This window comes from Oryzias latipes, chromosome 5 (assembly GCF_053564925.1).
Source record: "Oryzias latipes strain Hd-rR chromosome 5, Olatipes_Hd-rR_3.1".
NCBI lineage: Eukaryota > Metazoa > Chordata > Actinopteri > Beloniformes > Adrianichthyidae > Oryzias > Oryzias latipes.
The window spans coordinates 33860001-33879977 of NC_136241.1; positions in this window are offsets into that span (position 1 = coordinate 33860001).

Consider the following 19977-nt stretch of genomic DNA (forward strand, 5'->3'; position numbering starts at 1 on the left):
TAGATTATTTCTGAATGTCGTTTTTGCTGCCACAGATAAAAAAATTTAATTAATAAAGTCATCTATCTATCTATCTATCTATCTATCTATCTATCTATCTATCTATCTATCTATCTATCTATCTATCTATCTATCTATCTATCTATCTATCTATCTATCTATCTATCTATCTATCTATCTATCTATCTATCTATCTATCTATCTATCTATCTATCTATCTATTTTTAGGAATTGGTGGCAATGAAGCAGGAGACCAGGTTTTGTGCCAGACACTTAAAAATCTACAAAATAAAAGTAGACATGACAAAAAACTTCTGAGAAACAAAAGCAGGACGAAGCTGACGACCTGAAAAGCAGACACTTAAATACACTGAGGACAATAAACTAGAAATCATCAGCCTGAGCCTGAAGGAGGACTCAGCGATATATAACTTTTTTACAATCTTTTTTCTCAAAGAAATTAAAGGTGTCCAGACAGATTTAGGAGGTTTTAAGGACGGTTAGAGAAAAAAATAAAGAAGAAAAACTAAAAACATAAAAATTCATATTCTTGATCCACACTCCTGACTGGTTGGTGGCGGTAAGACATCATGAAGCTGTTTGCCAACAGAAGAAGAAAGAAGAACAACATGCTCACTACTTTATTTCTTTAAACGTCAGTAAAAAACGTAAAAAAATTTTACAAAGACATTTTATGAATCCACTGTGCTCTGATGATGAAAACATGGCAGATTTAGAAAAAAATACTTTTAAAACCATTTTCTTTTTTCAAATGGATAAATGTTCATACGCAATGCATTGTGGTCTAAATTTGCTAATTTAGTGAGCATCAATGCACACTGGTTTGTCTCAGACTTCTGGGAAATTTTTCAAGGCACCGCATTTTGGAAATGTAGATTCTGAAAAAATGGCAAGGTAGACCCAACCGAACAATCAGTAAATGAATGAACAAAGCTTTATTTCCACAAATCCTTCAGGAGTAACAAAGGGCTTCACAATAAAAGGAAGAAGGCAAATTTTACAATTACAAAAAGCAGTAAAAAAACATAAAAGACAAATAAAAGAACATGAAAATGCCACAGAGCATTGAAAGCCATTCTACAAAGGTACATTTTTCATTGACATTTAAAGCTGTTAAGGTCAGATTTAATGTGCAGTTCTGCAGGACTGTTATTCCATAACTGAGGGCCGGCACTGGAATAAGCACGGTCGCCCCAGTGTTTCTGTTTTCTGACCTGCAGCGCACATGAAGCAGATATCGATTAGCAGACTTTAAAACTGTAGAATGGCTGCAGACAGTTATAAGCTCAGCAAAAACAAAAAGCAAACTAGAATGCACAATCCTGACTCATTCATATGAACGCCGTCTACAGAAAGTGCTGAATCAAAAATCCAGACTGAGGTTAATTTAGGAGAAACTTTCCTCATCACAGATGTTAATTTACAACCAACTGGTGGATGAAATGGTTCCAGGCTGTTAGTTTAAAATAAAAACGGGCTCTTCTCTCCTTTGCAGCATGAATATCTGGAACTGTGAAACACAATGATGCTGAGATCCTAACCAAAGGTTTAAGGATCAGTAATAGAAAAAACCCATACTAAAATTACTTTAAACAAAGTGTTTTCTTGATTGGAACCTGACACCAGGGGCCTCATTTATAAACGTTGCGTACGCACAAAAGAAGGCGTACGCCACTCTCTACGCAATAGTTGAGATTTATAAAAAGCAAACTTGACGGGAAAATGTGCGGTCCTTCACGCAAGCTCTGACCCAGGCGTACGCACAAAAACGGATGAAATGAGAAACGGCGACGCCGTCGGCAGATGGAGGAAACACGTGAAACTGACAGTGTGTGCCAAATCGTGCTGGCATGTGCTGTGCTACACAATGTGGCACAGCTTAAAAACGTGCCTCTACCCCCTGGCGCTGATTGCTGTGTTGGCCCCGACCCTGAACCCCATCCCCACGCATTTGAGCCAAACGCTGCTGCTGTGCGCCAGCGTTTGGAAGTGATGCGTCGCTTATAAAGAAAAAGAGGTGTGGAAAATATTATTTATTTAAGAATTCCCTCATCGTGCAGTTTATTTCAGTCAGGGCGGTCTTGATTTCGCCCAACTCCTTGGCCACCTCTCTGATTGAACTACTGACTTCCCTCTGCATTTCAAGGACTGCATCGGTGAGGACGCGTCCACTGCTGGAGGGTTGAGAGCCGCGTGCCGTGGAGACGCTGGGTCCAGACGGCTGCTCAGCTGCAGCATCGTAACCACTGGCCCCGCTGGAACACCCAGCAACTAAAATAAAATTGTTCTATATTAATAATCTGTAATTGTGTAGCCTGCATACATGTGACTTGACTGCATTTATTTTAATTATTTCTCTTACCTGTGTCACCCGACCCTGGCGCGTCGGCGTCCCCTCCGTCTCAGTCAGGTGATAAGGGGACTTAATAGGGATTCCCCAATAATAGCGGCCAGTTTCTCATCAAGAGGGGTCAGCTCCGGTCCCCCCCCACGTGGCGGACACACTCTGCCGATGCAGCGCTAGACGTTTTTTTGCCTCGACTTTGATGTCCGATCATTTCTTTCATTTCTTTTTTATTTCGGCCACGGTCCGAGGTTGTGAGGCTACAGCATTTACGGCGTCTGCCACCGTTTGCCGCTCACGTGCCTTTTTGGCATTAGTAATGCCCACACTGGTCACTTCCGGGTTAGCATGACGCTGTGACGCGGACCGGCTCGAGACCTGGTGGAAAATAAGATGATTTAATCCTGGGAAACTAAAACAACAAACAAGCCAGCGGAATATCTTTTTTCTCTCTTTTTCTTCTTTTTTGGGATAAATAAACCGTCCCAGTGCCATTCCCCTCCCCGATTTTTTTCAAAAGTAAACTCCGAACGTCCTGGAGAGCTGCAGCAGCAAGGAGGATCTGGACAGCCTGACAAGCTACATCGACGAGCAATACGAGCGTCTCGTCATGGGAAAAACCCCTCAGTCAGCCAAGCCAGCTGCCCCCACCAAGCGGAGCCGACCCGAAGAATCACCGGGAGCTTCTCCACCGAAGACGGAGTTTGAATCTAACGCGTGGGATATGCTTCTTAGCATTGATGCCAAACTATCCAGCTTCGACAGCCGTCTTTCCCTCCTGGAAGTTCTTCACCGGGAATTTCAAGAGATCAAGGATGCTCTAGAATTTTCCCAAAAACAAGTGGAAACCCTGACCGTGGAGAATTCAGCGCTGAGGGAGTCGGTAAAGTCCATCACTGATGGAATGAGCCAACTCTCTGAAGAAAATAAGAAGATCAAGGAGTCCATTCTGGATCTTCAATCAAGATCCATGAGAGATAACCTGGTGGTCATGGGAATACCAGAAACACCAGAAGAAAACGCAGAGGAAAAAATTAAAAACTTTATTCAAAGCCAGCTAAAGCTTCCAGAGGAAAAAGTTAAAACCATAAACTTTCACCGTGTGCATCGCATGGGAGCAGTGAGACCTGGGAACCGCAGGCCCAGACCCATCGTGGCCAAGTTTGTCCTTTACAAGGAGAAGGAAGAGGTGAGGCGCCGTGGCAGGGAGCTCCGGGGAACCGACTTCAGGATGGATGATCAGTTCCCCAAAGAAATCTTGGAGCGCCGAAGGATCCTGTTCCCCATCAGGAAGAAATTTCTGAGCGAAGGGGCCCGCGCTGTCATATCTGTGGACCGACTCTATGTGAATGGACAGCTCCACCGCGACCCAAACGTCACTCCCTGGCTCTTCTAAACCAGATATGTATCCACACCCTTTACACTCTCTGCACAGGTGTTAGTTTATGCTTATATGTGACACACTGGGCATAACTCACGGGGCATAAAGGTTTCCACTTTAGGTAAAATCACCACCAGTCTCCTCAGCAGCTTCAAACCTGTTTATGATAGGTTTGTTCTGTTTCTACCCTCCCTGTTTCCTTATTTATCCCCCCCTCTGCACTCCTTTCCCTTTTTTCTTTTTTCACACACTATTCCCTCCCCCTCACCTAAGCTGCCACATAACACAGCCACTCTGCAATAGTACTGATCTGCACAACACACTCAGACACTCAGCATGTCCAGCATTACATCACATGCACTGTGCATTACACATTAAGCCTCATAGCAACATCAAGCACACAATTATGTGTACATATATACTCATTTTTGCCTCCATCAACAACATACAGTTTCTAGCATTCACCTCAACAGCAGCATGTCCACCCTAAGGTTAGTTACTTGGAATGTGCACGGAGCTGGAACCAGAGAGAAGAGACTGAAAGTAATGAGCAAATTAAAAGATCTCAAAACTGATTTTGCGTTTCTTCAAGAAACTCATATGTCTAGTTCCTCAGTGAATATTCTCGCCACAGCAGATTTTCCCAACGTATATTCAGCCTGTTATAATTCTAGACAGAGAGGAGTAACAATTATGATAAATAGGGAAATTAAATTCACAGAAACTAGTACAGTCATAGACCCAGAAGGAAGATTTATAATAGTCACTCTTTCCACTCAAAATATGCAGCTGTGTTTAGCTAATGTGTACGCCCCCAATGTAGATGACCCTAAATTCTTTCATTCCTTCTTCTCTGCGCTATCTGAACATACAGACAAATCGCTAATCATTGCAGGTGACCTCAACATGTGTTTAGATCCAGAGATGGATAGGCTAAATAACACAGGAAATCTTAGAATCTGGCAATCCACAAACACTGTTAAACAGTACATGGAGGATTTTGGTCTTTGTGATGTTTGGCGTTTATTCCACCCCACGAAAAGAACTTATACCTTTTTCTCCACAGTTCATCAATCATACTCCAGGCTAGATTATTTCTTGGTTAACAGCTCCTTGTTGAGCATAGCTACGGAAGCACAGATCCACCCATTACTATCAGCGACCACGCACCAGTTTCCCTGACTCTTAAAAACAAAACATCACCACCTTCATTAAGGAGCTGGAGGTTCAATACATCGTTGCTCAGAGACCCTAACTTTATAGATTTCCTTGCTAAAGAATGGTCCTCATATCTTCAAAATAATGACCACCCAGGTATTTCCTCGTGCCTTTTATGGGAGGCCGGGAAAGCAGTCATGAGAGGAAAAATAATCGCCTTCTCATCCCACAAAAAAAGAAAAGAAAACTCTAAACTAGTGGATTTAGAGCAAAAAATCAGACTGTTAGAGGAAACCTACAGCAACTCTCCGGATGAACAAACTCTACAACAAATAAGGAAAGTAAGAATCGAATTAAATGAAATAACTAATCAAAGAACACAGTTTTTATTACAGAGACTACGCTTGGAGAGGTTTGATCACAGTAATAAATCTGGGAAATATTTGGCAAATCAACTCAAAATAAACAAAGAGAAGACAACTATTTCATCAGTGATAGACCTAACAGGAAATGCAACACATGATCCAGCTGCAATAAATTCAGTTTTTAAAAACTTTTACCAATCTCTCTACTCATCCCAAATTAATCCCTCTGACAATGACATCAACAGTTTTCTCAATAGCATAGATTTGCCTAGACCAACAGAGGAACAAATCACAGCCCTGGAGTCCCCTTTTACTAAAGAAGAGCTACATAAAGCATTAACCAACATGCCTAGTAAAAAAGCCCCAGGACCAGACGGCTTCCCAGCAGAATTTTATAAAGAGTTTTGGCAAATCTTAGCTCCCATTTTTCTCAGAATGACAATAGAAATTAAGGACAACAATTATCTACCTCCAAATATGAATTCTGCTAATATAATCTTACTTCTGAAACCTGGGAAAGATCCCACATCACCATCCAGCTATCGACCCATATCGCTGATTAATGCAGATCTTAAAATAATCTGCAAAGCTTTGGCGGGAAGGCTGGAGAAGGTAGTTCCCTCTCTAATACATCCTGACCAAACAGGTTTTATAAAGGGTAGACATTCATCTACCAACATGCGCAGATTAATCAACCTCATAGATTATACAACCATCAACAACCGAGAAGCAACCATTTTGTCACTGGACGCAGAAAAGGCATTTGATCGGGTCAACTGGAAATTTTTAATAGCCACCCTGAACAAATTTGGCTTTGGAAAATCATTTATTAACTGGATTAAAATACTATATGCCTCTCCTAATGCTCGTATCAGAACAAATGATCAAACATCTCCAAGCTTTAATTTACAAAGAGGAACCAGACAAGGCTGTCCACTATCTCCGTCTTTATTTGCACTATTTATTGAACCTCTAGCTGCTGCTATTAGGCAAAGTCGAGACATTGAAGGCATTCAAACCAAAAATTTAGAACACAAAATAAGTCTTTATGCAGATGATGTTTTACTATTTACTCCTAATTCACAATCTTCCATCTGCCAAATCATCTCCCTAATTAATAGATTTTCCTCAGTTTCAGAATACTCCATAAACTGGTCTAAAAGCACAATTTTACCAATTAATTGCAATTATCTAAATCCGTCATCTATTAAAATACAAACAGGCAACATAAAGTACTTAGGTATAAATATCTCCTCTAGGCTTTCTGATCTACTCAAGCTAAACCACACCCAACTACTTAAAACAACCGAGGCTGATCTCACTAGATGGAAAACTCTACCCATTTCTCTAATCGGGAGAGTTGCAGCCATAAAAATGATGATTCTCCCAAAAATTAACTACCTATTTTCAATGATTCCTTCCAAACCTCCAACTACTTGGTTCAAATCATTAGACTCATTCATTTCCCAATACCTCTGGGAAGGTAAACCCCCACGGATTAGTTTAAAAACTATTAAAAAACCTAAAGATAGAGGAGGACTAGGCCTTCCAGACTTCCAGGACTACTACTCCGCGAACAGATTGTGTTATGTACAAAAATGGCTGAATCCTGCTGTGCTGGATGAATCCTGGCTAGACATTGAACAAAATCTCTGTGATAACCTAGATATTTCTAATTTACCTTTCTTCAGTTCTAAAATTAAACAACACAAATGCTTCAGAAGTTTAAACATCAGCTCATCCTTAACAGCCTGGTGGGATTTTCTTAAAAAAAACAACCTCACATTATTTCCATGTAAACTTACCCCCATTTGGAATAACCCTGACATTTTGATTAACAAAAACATGATTCATTTTGCTTCATGGAAGAACAAAGGAATCGAGCAGTTCCAGCATATAATTCAGAATAGAAAATTTATGTCCCTCTCAACGTTATCCTCAACCTATGGAATTAATATAAACAAATTTCTAGAATATCAGCAGCTTAAATCAGCTATAAGCACTAAATACTGCCTGACCCAAATAGACCTAGACCCTCCCCTTACAGTAACACATTTCATGGACCTTAAAAATCCCAAACTCACCTCCAAAATTTATAAGATGTTATCAGACATAGATGAAACCATTTACTTACCCATGACAAAATGGGAGTCTGAGCTATCATTGAATTCTAGTGATCAATTTTGGCTACAGATCTGTTTGAATGCCTTTAATATGACCAAAAGCCCTAATCTGCAACTTATTCAATACAAGATTCTCCACAGAACTCACTACACCGGACAGAGGTTATTTAAATCGGTCTCAATCAGTCTGCTACATGCACACAGTGCATAGGTAACAACATAGACGACTATTTGCATGCCCTGTGGGTCTGTCCACCTGTCCAATCATTCTGGCGTAAGGTTTGTGAGGATTTATCAATCTGGTTTAATCATAAGATTCCTGCTTGCCCCAAATTCTGCTTATTAGGTGACCTGAATAACATCAACATGGAATCTAACAAGGCTTATATGGTTCTCACCGCTGTATGTATCGCAAAGAAAACTATCCTCCTAAACTGGAAATCTAAAAATAATCTTAGCATCAACCACTACAGAAACCTCATGTCAGAGCATATTAGTTCAGAGATAATGTCCTCCACAAAAAACCTGTCGGCTTCAGACTCTCCCTGGCTCCAGCTGGCTAGTCACATCACCTAGTGGGGGTGGGATTGTGATAGGTTGAGCCGGGTCCTGGCTGGTTGGGTGGGCCGGGGTGGGTTTGGGGGGGTGGGCTCTGCCGGGCCTGTCGTTCTCCCGGCTCGGGGCTCTGGTTGCCTGGGTGGGGTGGTGGTGGGGGCGCACACTCTGCCGGCAACTTGGCAGGGGTTCCTGGGCGGGTGCCTGCTGGGCGCAGGGTAGGCAGTGCGGCTGACCGGGAACGGCGGCCGGGTGCCGTGCTGGGTGGCTGGTCGCCGTGGCGGGGGCTGGGGGGGGGGCTTGGGGCTCTGGGGCCTGGGGTCGTCTGCCCGTGGCCGGTGTTTCGCCCGTGGCCGGTAGTTGGCGCGTGGCCTGGCCCCCCGGGGGTCGGCGCCGCAGTCACAGCAGGGGTTAATGGGTTCACTTGGGTGGGTTTATTTCATTATTATTATTATTATTATTATATTAATTATTTTATTATTATTATTATTATTATTATTATTATTATTACTTATTTATTTTTTTTTGGGGGGGGGGCTGGGGGGGCAGTGTGCTAGTCCTTAGGGGGGCCAGGGTATGAATGGTGGGGCTGGACCCCCTGCCCCCCCGTTCTGGCACCGGGACCCTTCCTTGCTGGCTGTCTCTCGGCGCCGCGAGGCTCAGGCCTCCAACTGCGGCTGGCTTGGCGTTTCTGGCTGCCCGGCCGCTCTGGGAGGGGGGGCGCCTACCGCGGCCGGCTGGGGGGCCGGTCGCTCGGGGGAGCCTTCTCCCCCGGTTGTGCCCATCCGCCCGCTCCTCCCCGCTCTCACCCAAACAAATATTGCACACAGGCACATAGGACCCCGGGATCTGGATGGGAGGGGTATGCTGGCGGGGCTCACTGGGGATGCCCCTCTCTGGGTTCTCGTTGGCACCCGCCCTCCTCCCCGCTTTTTACTTGCATATTAGACACTCTGATTCATCTAGGGCCTTGTGGAGAGGGTCTGGTGGAGGGGGGCACGGTGAAACATCCGTGCTCACCTTTCGCTGGCCCCCCCACAATTTTAACTTCCTCTGTAGACACACACACTGCATGCTAGCAGCACACACACAGCAAATACACACCACTCACAGAGGGACTCCGGAGTGGGGGGCTTTGCGGCTTGGCAGCGGTGGATCCCCCCACACTGGTGACCTCCTATTTTACCTGCAGCACACACACAGCACTCCCACACCTCCATACATGGGTGGGGTCGGGGGGGGGGCGGCCGGTCTTCACCCGCCTGGTCCTCTCAGGGCGGCCGGGCTTATGGGTGTCCTGTCGGCTGCGGGAGGGGTCGGGCATGCGGCGCTGGGGGTCGGCCGGCTGGGGGGGGGGTTGCTGCTTGGCGGCGGGGGTAGGGAGGGTAACCAGATGATTGTGAGTATGTGTGTGTGAGTGCATGGGTAGGACCGACCTGGGGGCTGGCTCGCTGGGACCCTCTGGGGCTTTCCCTCCCCATCACAGAGAGGGGAGGGCACTGAGAGGGTTGGGGAGGGGGGGTCAGATATTAGGGCGGGGGGGGTGGTAGTGCGTAGGGTTTTAGGGGGGTGGCTGTGGCTGTGGGTGCGTGGCGATCCCTGGGTTGCTAGGGTCGCGGGCCTGGGCTGGCTTGCGGGGACGGGGCGCCGGTCGGGTGGTGGCCGGCTCTTGGGTTCCGGGGGCCCTGGCTTCGTCCCTGGCCTTTGTCTTGGTGTCCGGCGCCCGGTGGCCCCCATGGCTGCCGCCTGGTACGGCTAAGCGCTCCTGTCTTGTGGCCTGGGGGCCGGACACTGGGTTCGCTTGTGCCTCTGGGCATTGGGGGGCCCTCTCTGTGCCTGGCTGGTGGGGTGGGTGGTCCCCTCCTCCTCCCCTCCCGGGCTGCCTGGGTCCGGATGCTGGGGGGGCTTCTGGCCTGGGGGGCTCTCCTCCCCTCTCCTGGTCTGGCTGGTCTGGCTGGGTAGGATCTGGCTCCCTTTATGAACACACGGTTCACGTCGGCAGCATGCATGTATCTCCACCCCCACGTGCACGTGCACACTCCACACTGCTCCCTGTCTGCTTCATCCCTCCTCCTTACCTACAGTGTATTGATGGACAGTTTTTTTTTTCTCGCTCATCTTAGTGTCAGATTTTCACCTTTGATGTAACATTCGTCTTTCCAGCAGATCTGGTATAATTGTTACAGCTTAAATTAATAACTTAGTCAAATCAGTGCTTGTATCCCCCACCTTTTCACCTTTCTTCCTTTTACTCTCTTCCACCCTCCCCTCACATTCTTCCCCTCTCCCTCCCCACACACACTAAATGTAACAAATAAATAAAAAATAATACGACAAAAAGGGGTTTATACAAATCTACACTCTAGTTTCTTGAAGCTATATAACCTCTTTTTGTGATAGTAAAACCTGTCCAACACAAAAAGCCTTCAGCTCTAATCTGTTTGCTCAGCTGTTGGACAGAACAAGTTAGAAAAAAAAAAAAAAAAAAAAAAAAGTAATGCCCACACTGGGCCCTCCAAACAACGTTTTATCCTCTTTTCCACCTCGCCAACGATAACTTCTACTTCACATTGAGTGAAGTTACGTTTTTTTGATTTCCTCTCTGTGTTTGCCATGATTTAGCAAGCCATGAATATTAATTTGTGGGCGTTTCACGGACTATTTATGGGCAACTATGGGCGTGTCATGTAGCCGCAAAAGCTGCGCTGCATTTAGAATCGGTTGTGATTTATAAAGGGAAAGATGCGTAGGATGTGCGTGCGCACGGTTTAATAAATCCGAATATTTCTGTGCGTACGCACGTCCTATGTTTCATCCGTACGCCACCTCTGATGCAAATCCTACCCAAAGTTTTATAAATGAGGCCCCAGGGGTGGGCGATAATGGGAATTTGGGTATTGATATGGGTTTCGTCAGTTGGGGCCTTGAGCTTGATGTATTCATGCATCTTGGATGTTTCATCCTGGATAGTGGCTTCTAGGCTCAGTAGTCCTCGGCCTCCTTCCTTGCGGCTAGCACTCGTGGAGTGCGGTGAGTTTCTTTAGCCAGTAGGCATGTATCATGTCAGGGCCCGGTGCCGTCCAGTTCTTCATACCTGAGACTCTTTCTTGGAAGTCTGCCACTGTGATGGTTACTGGATTCTGTTCAGGGAGGTTGCTATGTTCTTTTCTCAGAGAGACCAGCCACTGGGCATTGCTGTTATGTGCTGTCTCTCTTTCTCCCATATACTTTTCCAGTACTGTTCAGTTTCTAGCCTCGGTGGGTCTGCTGCCTGCCACTGTGCCTACACTTTTGCAGATTGAGTTGCGAACAGCCTGTTTATCCGTCTGGCTTCATTGTCTCTTTTGTACCTCTTTAGGCGGCTGCTCAAGGCTAGGAGCCTTTGTTTGGCAGTTTCCAGTCCTTCAGGCATCTGGCTGTATCTCTTAGGTACTTGCTTTCTCATTGTACCTCTTTGAACCTCTGTCAGCTGACTCAAATCCTTCCGAGTTGTTTCCATGGTGGCTACTGTTTTCTTCCATGGTTGCTCTTATAGCAAAGCATCTCAAGGATCACTGCTGCTGAAGTGTAAACCAGTTCATTGGTTTCTGTGATTGTTGTGGTAGGAATTGCCCTCAATGCTTCATTCACAGTTTCCAGGAGACTTTCATGCGGTATATCACTTAACCGTTGTAGCTGGTGCCGGGTTGCCTAGTGTTCATTCTAGTGTTTTATATATTTATTACGTTTTCAGTTTTAAAACATAATACAAACAAATTCAGTCCCCCAACTCCTCCTGCTGTCAGTTGCATATACACCAATATCAATTTAGTAAAGAAAACATAAGGAAATAAAATGTTAGAAGTGATAAGCAAAGAGAAACATGAACATTTAAAATCAGTCACAGTATTGGTGAAATAGCATATATAAAAAAAACAATGAGTAAAGTGCAAATATATCAACACACGTAAAGAAAAGATATAAAAAAGGGGCATCATTCTATCACACTTGTAGATGGTAGACTAAAAAATTTGAGAAATCGTCTCCATACCTTATAAAATTTATGTTCTGATCGTCTCACAGTAAATCTTATTTTTTCAAGTTTAAGATGGTAAAGCACATTTCGAATCCAATGCGATAAAGTGGGTGGGGCAGCATCATTCCATTTAAGAAGAATGAGGCGTCGAGCTAGCAAAGTTGAAAAGGTAATGACCCTCTGACCACCTGCAGGCAATGTCGGAGCCCCCACTGTTTATTTCAAACTAAAATACAAGTGGGTTTAACGTTAATTTGACTCCCAAGATGGAGCTAAGTGCCTCACGGATATTTCCCCAAAAACGCTGTATTTTAGGGCAGTACCAAAAAGTGTGGATTAATGTGGCCTCTGATGATTTGCATCTGTTACACAGTGGATCAATTTGTGGATACATATGAGCTAATCTGCCTTTACAGAGGCGAGCACGATGCACAATCTTAACCTTTGGTAGGTCTCTAAAAATTCAAAAAGAAGGTCATAGTTGCACATATTGTCAGAGCTATAAAGTTTGTTGTATTAGGATTGAAAAGCGTCATTTATTTCCTGCTGGTCAGTCAACACTGTGCAATCTTGTCAATTATTATGTCATGGTGCCTCTGTCAGCTATCCTCCCCCTCCCCTCTCTGCTTGGCCACTGATTCATCCCAGCTGCGTCCACTCATCTCATCAACCTCCCAGACCTACTTAAGGAGCGCCAGGACCAGAATTCAATGCCAGTTCGTTGCCCCTGATGGTGCTAGTCTGGTCTCATTCAAGTTTCCTTGTTATGTATCTTTGCTCACGTCTAAGCTCAAGTCTTTCTATGTCCAGGACCTTCAAGCCCCACGAGTGGACGCCCGAATCTACTTCTACCCAAGCGGAGTATTCTCCAGAGCTACCTACCTCCTCCCAATGCTCCATCCGAACACCAGGCCTCAGCTCAAGCCACCGCCGAACCTCCAGCCACGCCATGGGCCACAGCCAAGCCTCCACCCTCGTCAAAAATCCACCGTCTCGTCAGGAGTTGCCGTCGAGCCGCCCAACTCTTCCGGAGCCATCACCGAATCCCAAGACTCGCCCCGGATTGCCGACGGACCTTCGGTCTCGCCGACCCCCTGCCACAACAGGACAACTCAGCCACAGGTACAATAAATCTTATTACTTACCTTCACTCATCTCCTTTCCTCCTTCTGGATTCCAGCGTCTGGGTCTGTTTTGCCTTGTTAAGTCATGACATATTATCTGTAAAGAAATAATCAATCCTGCTGTAAGACTTATGAGCATCTGAAAAGAGAGTATTGCCTGTCTTGTGGGTGTAAAAAACGCCAGATATCCAAAACGCTGTAGGTGGAGAGAAATGATTGAACAGGCAACAGATTTAGTTGCAGAGTATCCAAGTCCCACAGATGACCTGTCCAGCCCAGGGTTCAGGCACAGGTTAAAATCTCCTCCCATAATAAGCAAATGTGAGTTAAGGCACGGTATCTGACCAAAAGCCCTTGAAAAAAGGAAGGATCATCGCAATTGGGGGAATAGATATTGACCAAAATAACACTAAGATTATAAAGTGAGGCAGTAACTATGATGGATCTGCCAGCCGGATCAGCAAGGACAGAGGAGCATGTTATTTCTTATAAGTATTACGGTCCCTCTGGCTTTCCCTTGAAAAGATGAGTGAAAAAGCTGCCCCACCTAGCCACATTTCAACCGGTTATGATCCGAGATTTTAAGATGAGTTTCTTGTAGGAAGATTATACCCGCAACCACATTTTTTTGTTTTTTTTTTAACTTGTCCTGTCCAACAGCTGGGCAGACAGATGAGAGCTGAGGGCCTCTTGTGTTGGACATATTTTACTTTAACAACAGGGATTATTAATCTTCAGACAAACCAAAGGTATGTCTGAATAAACCCCTCTTGTAATTGAGGCCAAACTTTATTAATTTCAATCATGTCTGAAAATCTTTGGTGTTGGACCGGACGGAAAAGGAAAGAGGGGAAGAAGAGAGAGGGACGTTAGAGAGAGGGGGGGTAGGGGGTGATAATAGGAGGGGAAGGGGGATAAGACCATGAAGCAGCATAAAGCAACAAGTTTACTGGTTGTTAATCATTATGGTAAGGTTCAAATGTAGAAAAAAAAAAAGAAAAAAAAAGAAAGGGGCGGAGCCTGTCCACACACACACTCAAATGTTATAAACACACCTGCTAGCTGCAGGTGTGTTTAGTGTTTAGTGCAAAGGTGAGCTAACACCAGTGCTCAGGTGAGTGTTTATGTTCTTCTAAAATGGATGGTGGAACGTGAAAAGAAGGAGGGAGAGTGCCCAGCCATCCCCACCCCAAGACCCCCACCGCAGCGGCAGCCGGAATCCCCCCAACGCCACACGGGAACCGGCAGGGAACAACCGCCGCCCGGGCGACCAAGCCCGCCACCCAGGCCAGGGCCAGCAGGGCCGCCGCAAGGCCCCCAGAGCCAGAGGCCAGGGACGCACGGAGGGAAAGAGAGCGCCGCCCCAGCCCAACCAGGAGAGCAGCCCCCCCGCCGCGCCGGGAGAACCCAACGCAGGGCCCCACCGGAGAAGGACGCCCACAGCCCCAAACGAGCACCCCACCACCACCCAGGAGTTCCGGGCATCCCCCCGCCCCAACCCCAGGTACGAGCCAGGACCCCCCAAGGGAGACCCGCCCCGCACTCCAGGCAGCCACCCGCCCGGCCCACGGTTGGTCCAGGGAGGAGCGAGGCAGGGGCCCGCCGCCCCCGCCCAGGGGGGGGGAGCCCCGGGGAAAAAAGAGGGCCCACAAGGGGTGTTGTAAATATGGCCCGACCAGGCTCAGCCACAGTTGGAAATTTGGCGGGGCCCAGCACTCAGGAGCAAGGACCAGAACCCACCCCCCAGGGACCAGACACCCCCGGCTCAGATGTAATGTGAACCCCCCCACCGCGCGGAGAGAGCACCGCCGGGCCCAGGAAGCCGGCACCCCGGGGACACGGCCGCCGCTGCAAAGGGGCCCGTACCCCCCACCAGGGAAGAGGCAGGGGACAGACGGACCCAGGTCCCAACTTCCTTGCAAAATGTGTGTGCGTGTATGTGTGTTTGAAAGGATGTGTGTGTGCATGTGTGTGTGTTTATGTTGGGATGTATATATTGAGGGGGGAGGGGTGTGTGTACTAAGGGGGGTGCGGTTAAAATTGGCGGGTAGGGCACTAAGGGGACATCTCCTGATTACTCACAGTGACGTCCCCTCACCCCCCCCACCAAGGGGCCCTAAATGTCTAAGGTGCGGTTAAAATTGGCAGGTAGGGTGCTAGGAGGACATCCGCTGCTTGCTGGCAGTGATGTCCAAGCACCCCCCCTACCAAGGGCCCTACATGTCTAAGGTGCAAATAAAACCGAAAGAGGGGGGGCCCACTCCATACGGCAACCACAGGAGGGGGGCCACTGCCTAGTAACCCCCCCCCAAAGGCTCATCGCAGGCTAAGCCCCCCACCCCCTCACCCTATTATGAGGTTATATGAGGAAGGGGGTAAGTTGGGGACAGATGATAGACTGTCCCTCGGTGGTCAAACAGCTGTCCCCCGCCCCCCCCCCCAGCAAGGGGGCCAGGCCCACCCAGCCCCGGGGCCCCACCCCCGGAGGCGCAGACACCCCAGGCCCAGCACCACCACCCCCACACAGAGAGAGAGGAGCCAGAAAGCGCCGGCCCCCCCCGGAGCAAGCCCAGGCCCCCACCCCCAAACGCCGGCCCTAGAAGAGCTCTGGTCAGGCCTCGACGGGACCGAGGCAGCCAACCGGCCGGGGAAACCGCCGATGGCCTCAGCGGAGACCCCGACCCGTCAACCCCCCCTGCCCCGTACCAATAGTGCCCCCCCCCCCTCCCCCAGAATGCCCCCCCACAGGACAGGGCCGACAAGACTCCCACCCCACCCCACCCCCAGACCCCGCAGCCGAAGCGGATGACACCCAGAGCGACCGGGGGCCCCAAGAGGGTTGCCCCGTCCCGCCCCAGAGCCAGGGAAGGGCCGATCCCAGCCCCAGGTGTAGATGGGAAGCCCATCCAGCGCCGCTGGGCCCCCCCCCGAGCAGCGCCCCCCGCCAACCCCCCCCAGCACAGGCAAAGGGACCACCCCCCAAGCCAAGCCAGACCACCACCCCACCCCCCCACCACGCACCCCCACACCCATGCCCAGAGGACCACGCAGCGCCCCAGGCCGCCCCACCCAGGCGCCGGACCCGACCCCCCGACCAACGGAGCCCCCACCACCCCCGGCCAGGCACCGGAGGCCCCGACCCCGACCCCGGCCCACGGCAGAAGGGCAAGGAGCAGGGACGACCATGCCCCCCCCCACCCCCTAAGTCACGGAGTTAGCTATGGGAGACCAGAGAGACCGAATTCTTTCAAAGTTACTTGAACTTTGGGCTGACATTTTTTCCAAGCTGATATGATCAAGCAGCAGATTTCTGTGTTGACTTATATTTATATTTTTTTTGCTTTTCCAATTTATTAAAATAGTTTTTTTTAGCAATGCAAAGAGTTATGAAAATGATAGAGCCTAATCCTCCTACATCGATGGCACCCACATTTTTTAAGTGTGGCAGAGCCTTCTTTCTTTTAATGGGGTGATTTAAGACCTTTACATTCTAGGTGATAATGTTAATGGAACCAGCCATTACAACTTGTGTTGCTAGGGATGAATCAAATAATTACCAAACCATTTATAAAACTTTTGAACTGGAAACATTGACAGCAAACCCCAATCTAGCAACACTACAGACAGATAGAAGCTGCACTTGCATTAAGGCTGTCAGTAAATTCAAGCTCATTACTGTATGTGTTAAAGAAGAACTGAAATAAAAGTATAGAAAGTACTGCTGTCATCACGCTATACCTCAGCTCGGTATTGATACTGTCGATACTCAGATCGATACGTCCGCCCCTACCTCGCACTACAGGAAGTTGAAGATGATGAAGACAGGGAAGATTTGAATATGCTGCAGGTGTGCGTCATTTTTCATTTCATCATATGTATCTCCATCAAGTTTTCTTTTATTTTATTCATTTTTGGTTTGCGTTGCTAAACAGAGCTGCTGTGCTTCCATATATGTTGGAAGGATGTGGGCAGAAGGTGACATGGTGCCTCTGTCGGCCTCCTCCCCCTCTCCTCTCCGCTTGGCTGCTGATTCTCAACACCTGCGACCACTTACCTCATCACCTCATCCGCCTTCATAAGGAGCCACAGGATCATCAGTCTTCGCCAGTCCGTTGCCCCTGATGGTGCATAGTTGGTCGTCAAGTCAAGCTATTGTTCGTTTTCGCTACGTCAAGCCTGTGACTAAACCTGTCTCTCTCTCTACTCACCCTCAGGAATCCAGTACCACGAGTGGTCGCTCGAATCAGTTCCCAGCCGTTCTCATCAGTCTGTCCTCTCCTGCGGTCCCACCACGAGCCTCTGCCTCATCAAGTGTCTCCACCTTCGTCAACATCGGCCTACGGAGAAATCCACCAGTGACGCCGCTAGCTTCTGTCTTTCAGTTCGGAACCGACATCTGGACCTGCTCACGTTCTGCTCTCTGCTCCTCGTATTAAAACTCTTACCCGCCAACGCTCGCCTCCCGCTGTGTTTCTTCTGGGTTCCAGCATCTGGGTTCGAAAAGTGTTCTGTAGCCACGACAGAACGGACTGGCCATAATCCCAACCCAGCTGACCCAGAAGGACTCAGATTAGCCGTTTCCCAACAAGGCATTATGCTGGGACGTCAAGCGGACGCTCTGTCGCAAATGGCGGCTGCCCAGCAGGATCTCTTTCATCGCCTAGATGGTATGACCCAGACCTTACATGAACTAACCAGACAGTTTTCCCAGGTTTCGTCTGCCACAGTCCATACTCCTGTCGTCCCAGCTCCTTCCGCTTCCGGAGTGCCGTCCGCAACCGAAAACATCCGACTCCAACCGGAACCCTTCTTCGGGGAGGTGGAAGCCTGCGGAGGATTTTTGCTGCAGTGCCAGTTAATATGTCAACAAGCTCCCCGATTCTACCAGTCCGACCACAGTAAGATCACCCTTGTCATTAATTCTCTACGAAGTAAAGCTCTCCAGTGGGCCCAAGCTTTTCTCTCTGCCAATCCCATCTCTCACCTGTCTTACGAGCGATTCCTCGGCGAATTCCGCCTGATATTCGACCAACCTCGTAAACAGGAAGAGGCAACCCGGCGGCTGCTCGCACTCAAACAGCGGAACCGTGCTGTTAGCGATCACGTCATCGATTTCCGCATTCTAGCGGTTGAAGCTGGCTGGCCCGATGTGGCCCTCAAAGGCGTTTTTTACCAGTCCTTGAATGAACAAATTAAAGACCACCTTTGTTCTCAACCGGAAGCACGATCCTTTGAGGAGTTAGTGTCCGCCGCTCTCCGGTCGGACGTTAGGATACGTGAGCGCCAAAAAGAACGAGGTCATCCGGCTCCACGTCCCCCGACTAAGTCCATCCACGCTCCACCGATCGATCCAGGCCTGTATGCTGTCCCCTCCAAGACTATGGAGGAACCCATGCAGATCGGCCACTCAAGGCTGTCAGAAGAGGAACGGCGCAAAAGACGCGAAGCTGGAGCCTGTTTTTACTGCGGGGCAAAGGCCATCTAGTCTCGGGATGCCCAGTTCGTTTAAACTTCCCAGCCCCTCGCTAGACGACAGGCCGCGAGGGGAGTTATCTGCCACAGATTCTGGTAAAGAATTCATGTATTTACCTGTCAAGTTATGCCTCGGTCGTCAAGTTCATGATCTCAGGGCCCTCGTAGATTCTGGAGCGGAACAGAGCTTAATTGACTTTCGTGTAGTTAACCACTTGTCTATCCCCACAGAGCCCCTAGAAAACCCCATTGAAGCCTCGGGCCTCGGGGGACAACACCTGTCCCGTATTACCCATCGCACCAAGCCCATTCTCCTCGTCACGTCAGGTAACCATAGGGAATCAGTTCAGTTTTACATCACCCAGTCCGCCCATACCCCCATAGTGTTAGGGTTCACCTGGCTCAGATTACATAATCCCCAATTTAACTGGGCTCAGGGATCTGTCACTCAGTGGAGTCCTTATTGCCTTGCAAACTGTTTACTGTCCGCTGTTCCCCGTGTTCCCCCCATAGATACCGAGAGTCCCGCCTCAGTAGATCTGGTTTCCATTCCGTCTTGTTATCACGACTTAAAAGCAGTTTTCAGCAAATCTAAGGCTAGCGCTCTTCCCCCGCATAGACCTTACGATTGCGCCATTACTCTCCTTCCTGGCGCTCCTTTACCTAAGGGGCGGCTGTTCAACCTGTCCGGTCCCGAAAGAAGCGCCATGGAACAGTACATCCAGGAAGCGCTCTCGTTAGGTCACATACGACCCTCTTCCTCCCCTGTGGGGGCTGGTTTTTTCTTCGTGGCTAAGAAAGATAAGACACTCAGGCCTTGCATCGACTACCGCGAACTAAATCAGATCACCGTCAAAGATAAATATTCCTTGCCTTTAATCACGTCTGTTTTTGACTCTCTTCAACAAGCCCGTATCTTCACGAAATTAGACCTCCGCAATGCGTACCATCTGGTTCGTATCAAGGAAGGCGACGAATGGAAGACTGCATTTAAAACCCCCTTAGGGCACTATGAATATTTGGTCATGCCCTTTGGCCTCACCAACGCCCCTGCAGTCTTCCAGCGGTTGGTCAACGATATTCTCCGTGACTTCCTTAATCGCTTCGTCTTCGTCTACCTTGATGACATTCTCATCTATTCCCATGATCAGGCCCAGCATGAACATCACGTACGTCTCGTGCTTGAGAGACTTCTGGAAAACCAACTCTATGTAAAATTCGAGAAATGCGAATTTCATGTTCCAACCGTTCAGTTTCTCGGCTACGTCATCGAGGCAGGTCGCATCCGACCTGACCCCTCTAAGATAGAGGCCGTCGCCAACTGGGCACCTCCAGACACACGGAAAAAACTTCAGCAGTTCTTAGGCTTCGCCAACTTTTATAGGCGATTTATCAGGAATTACAGCAGCATCGCTTCTC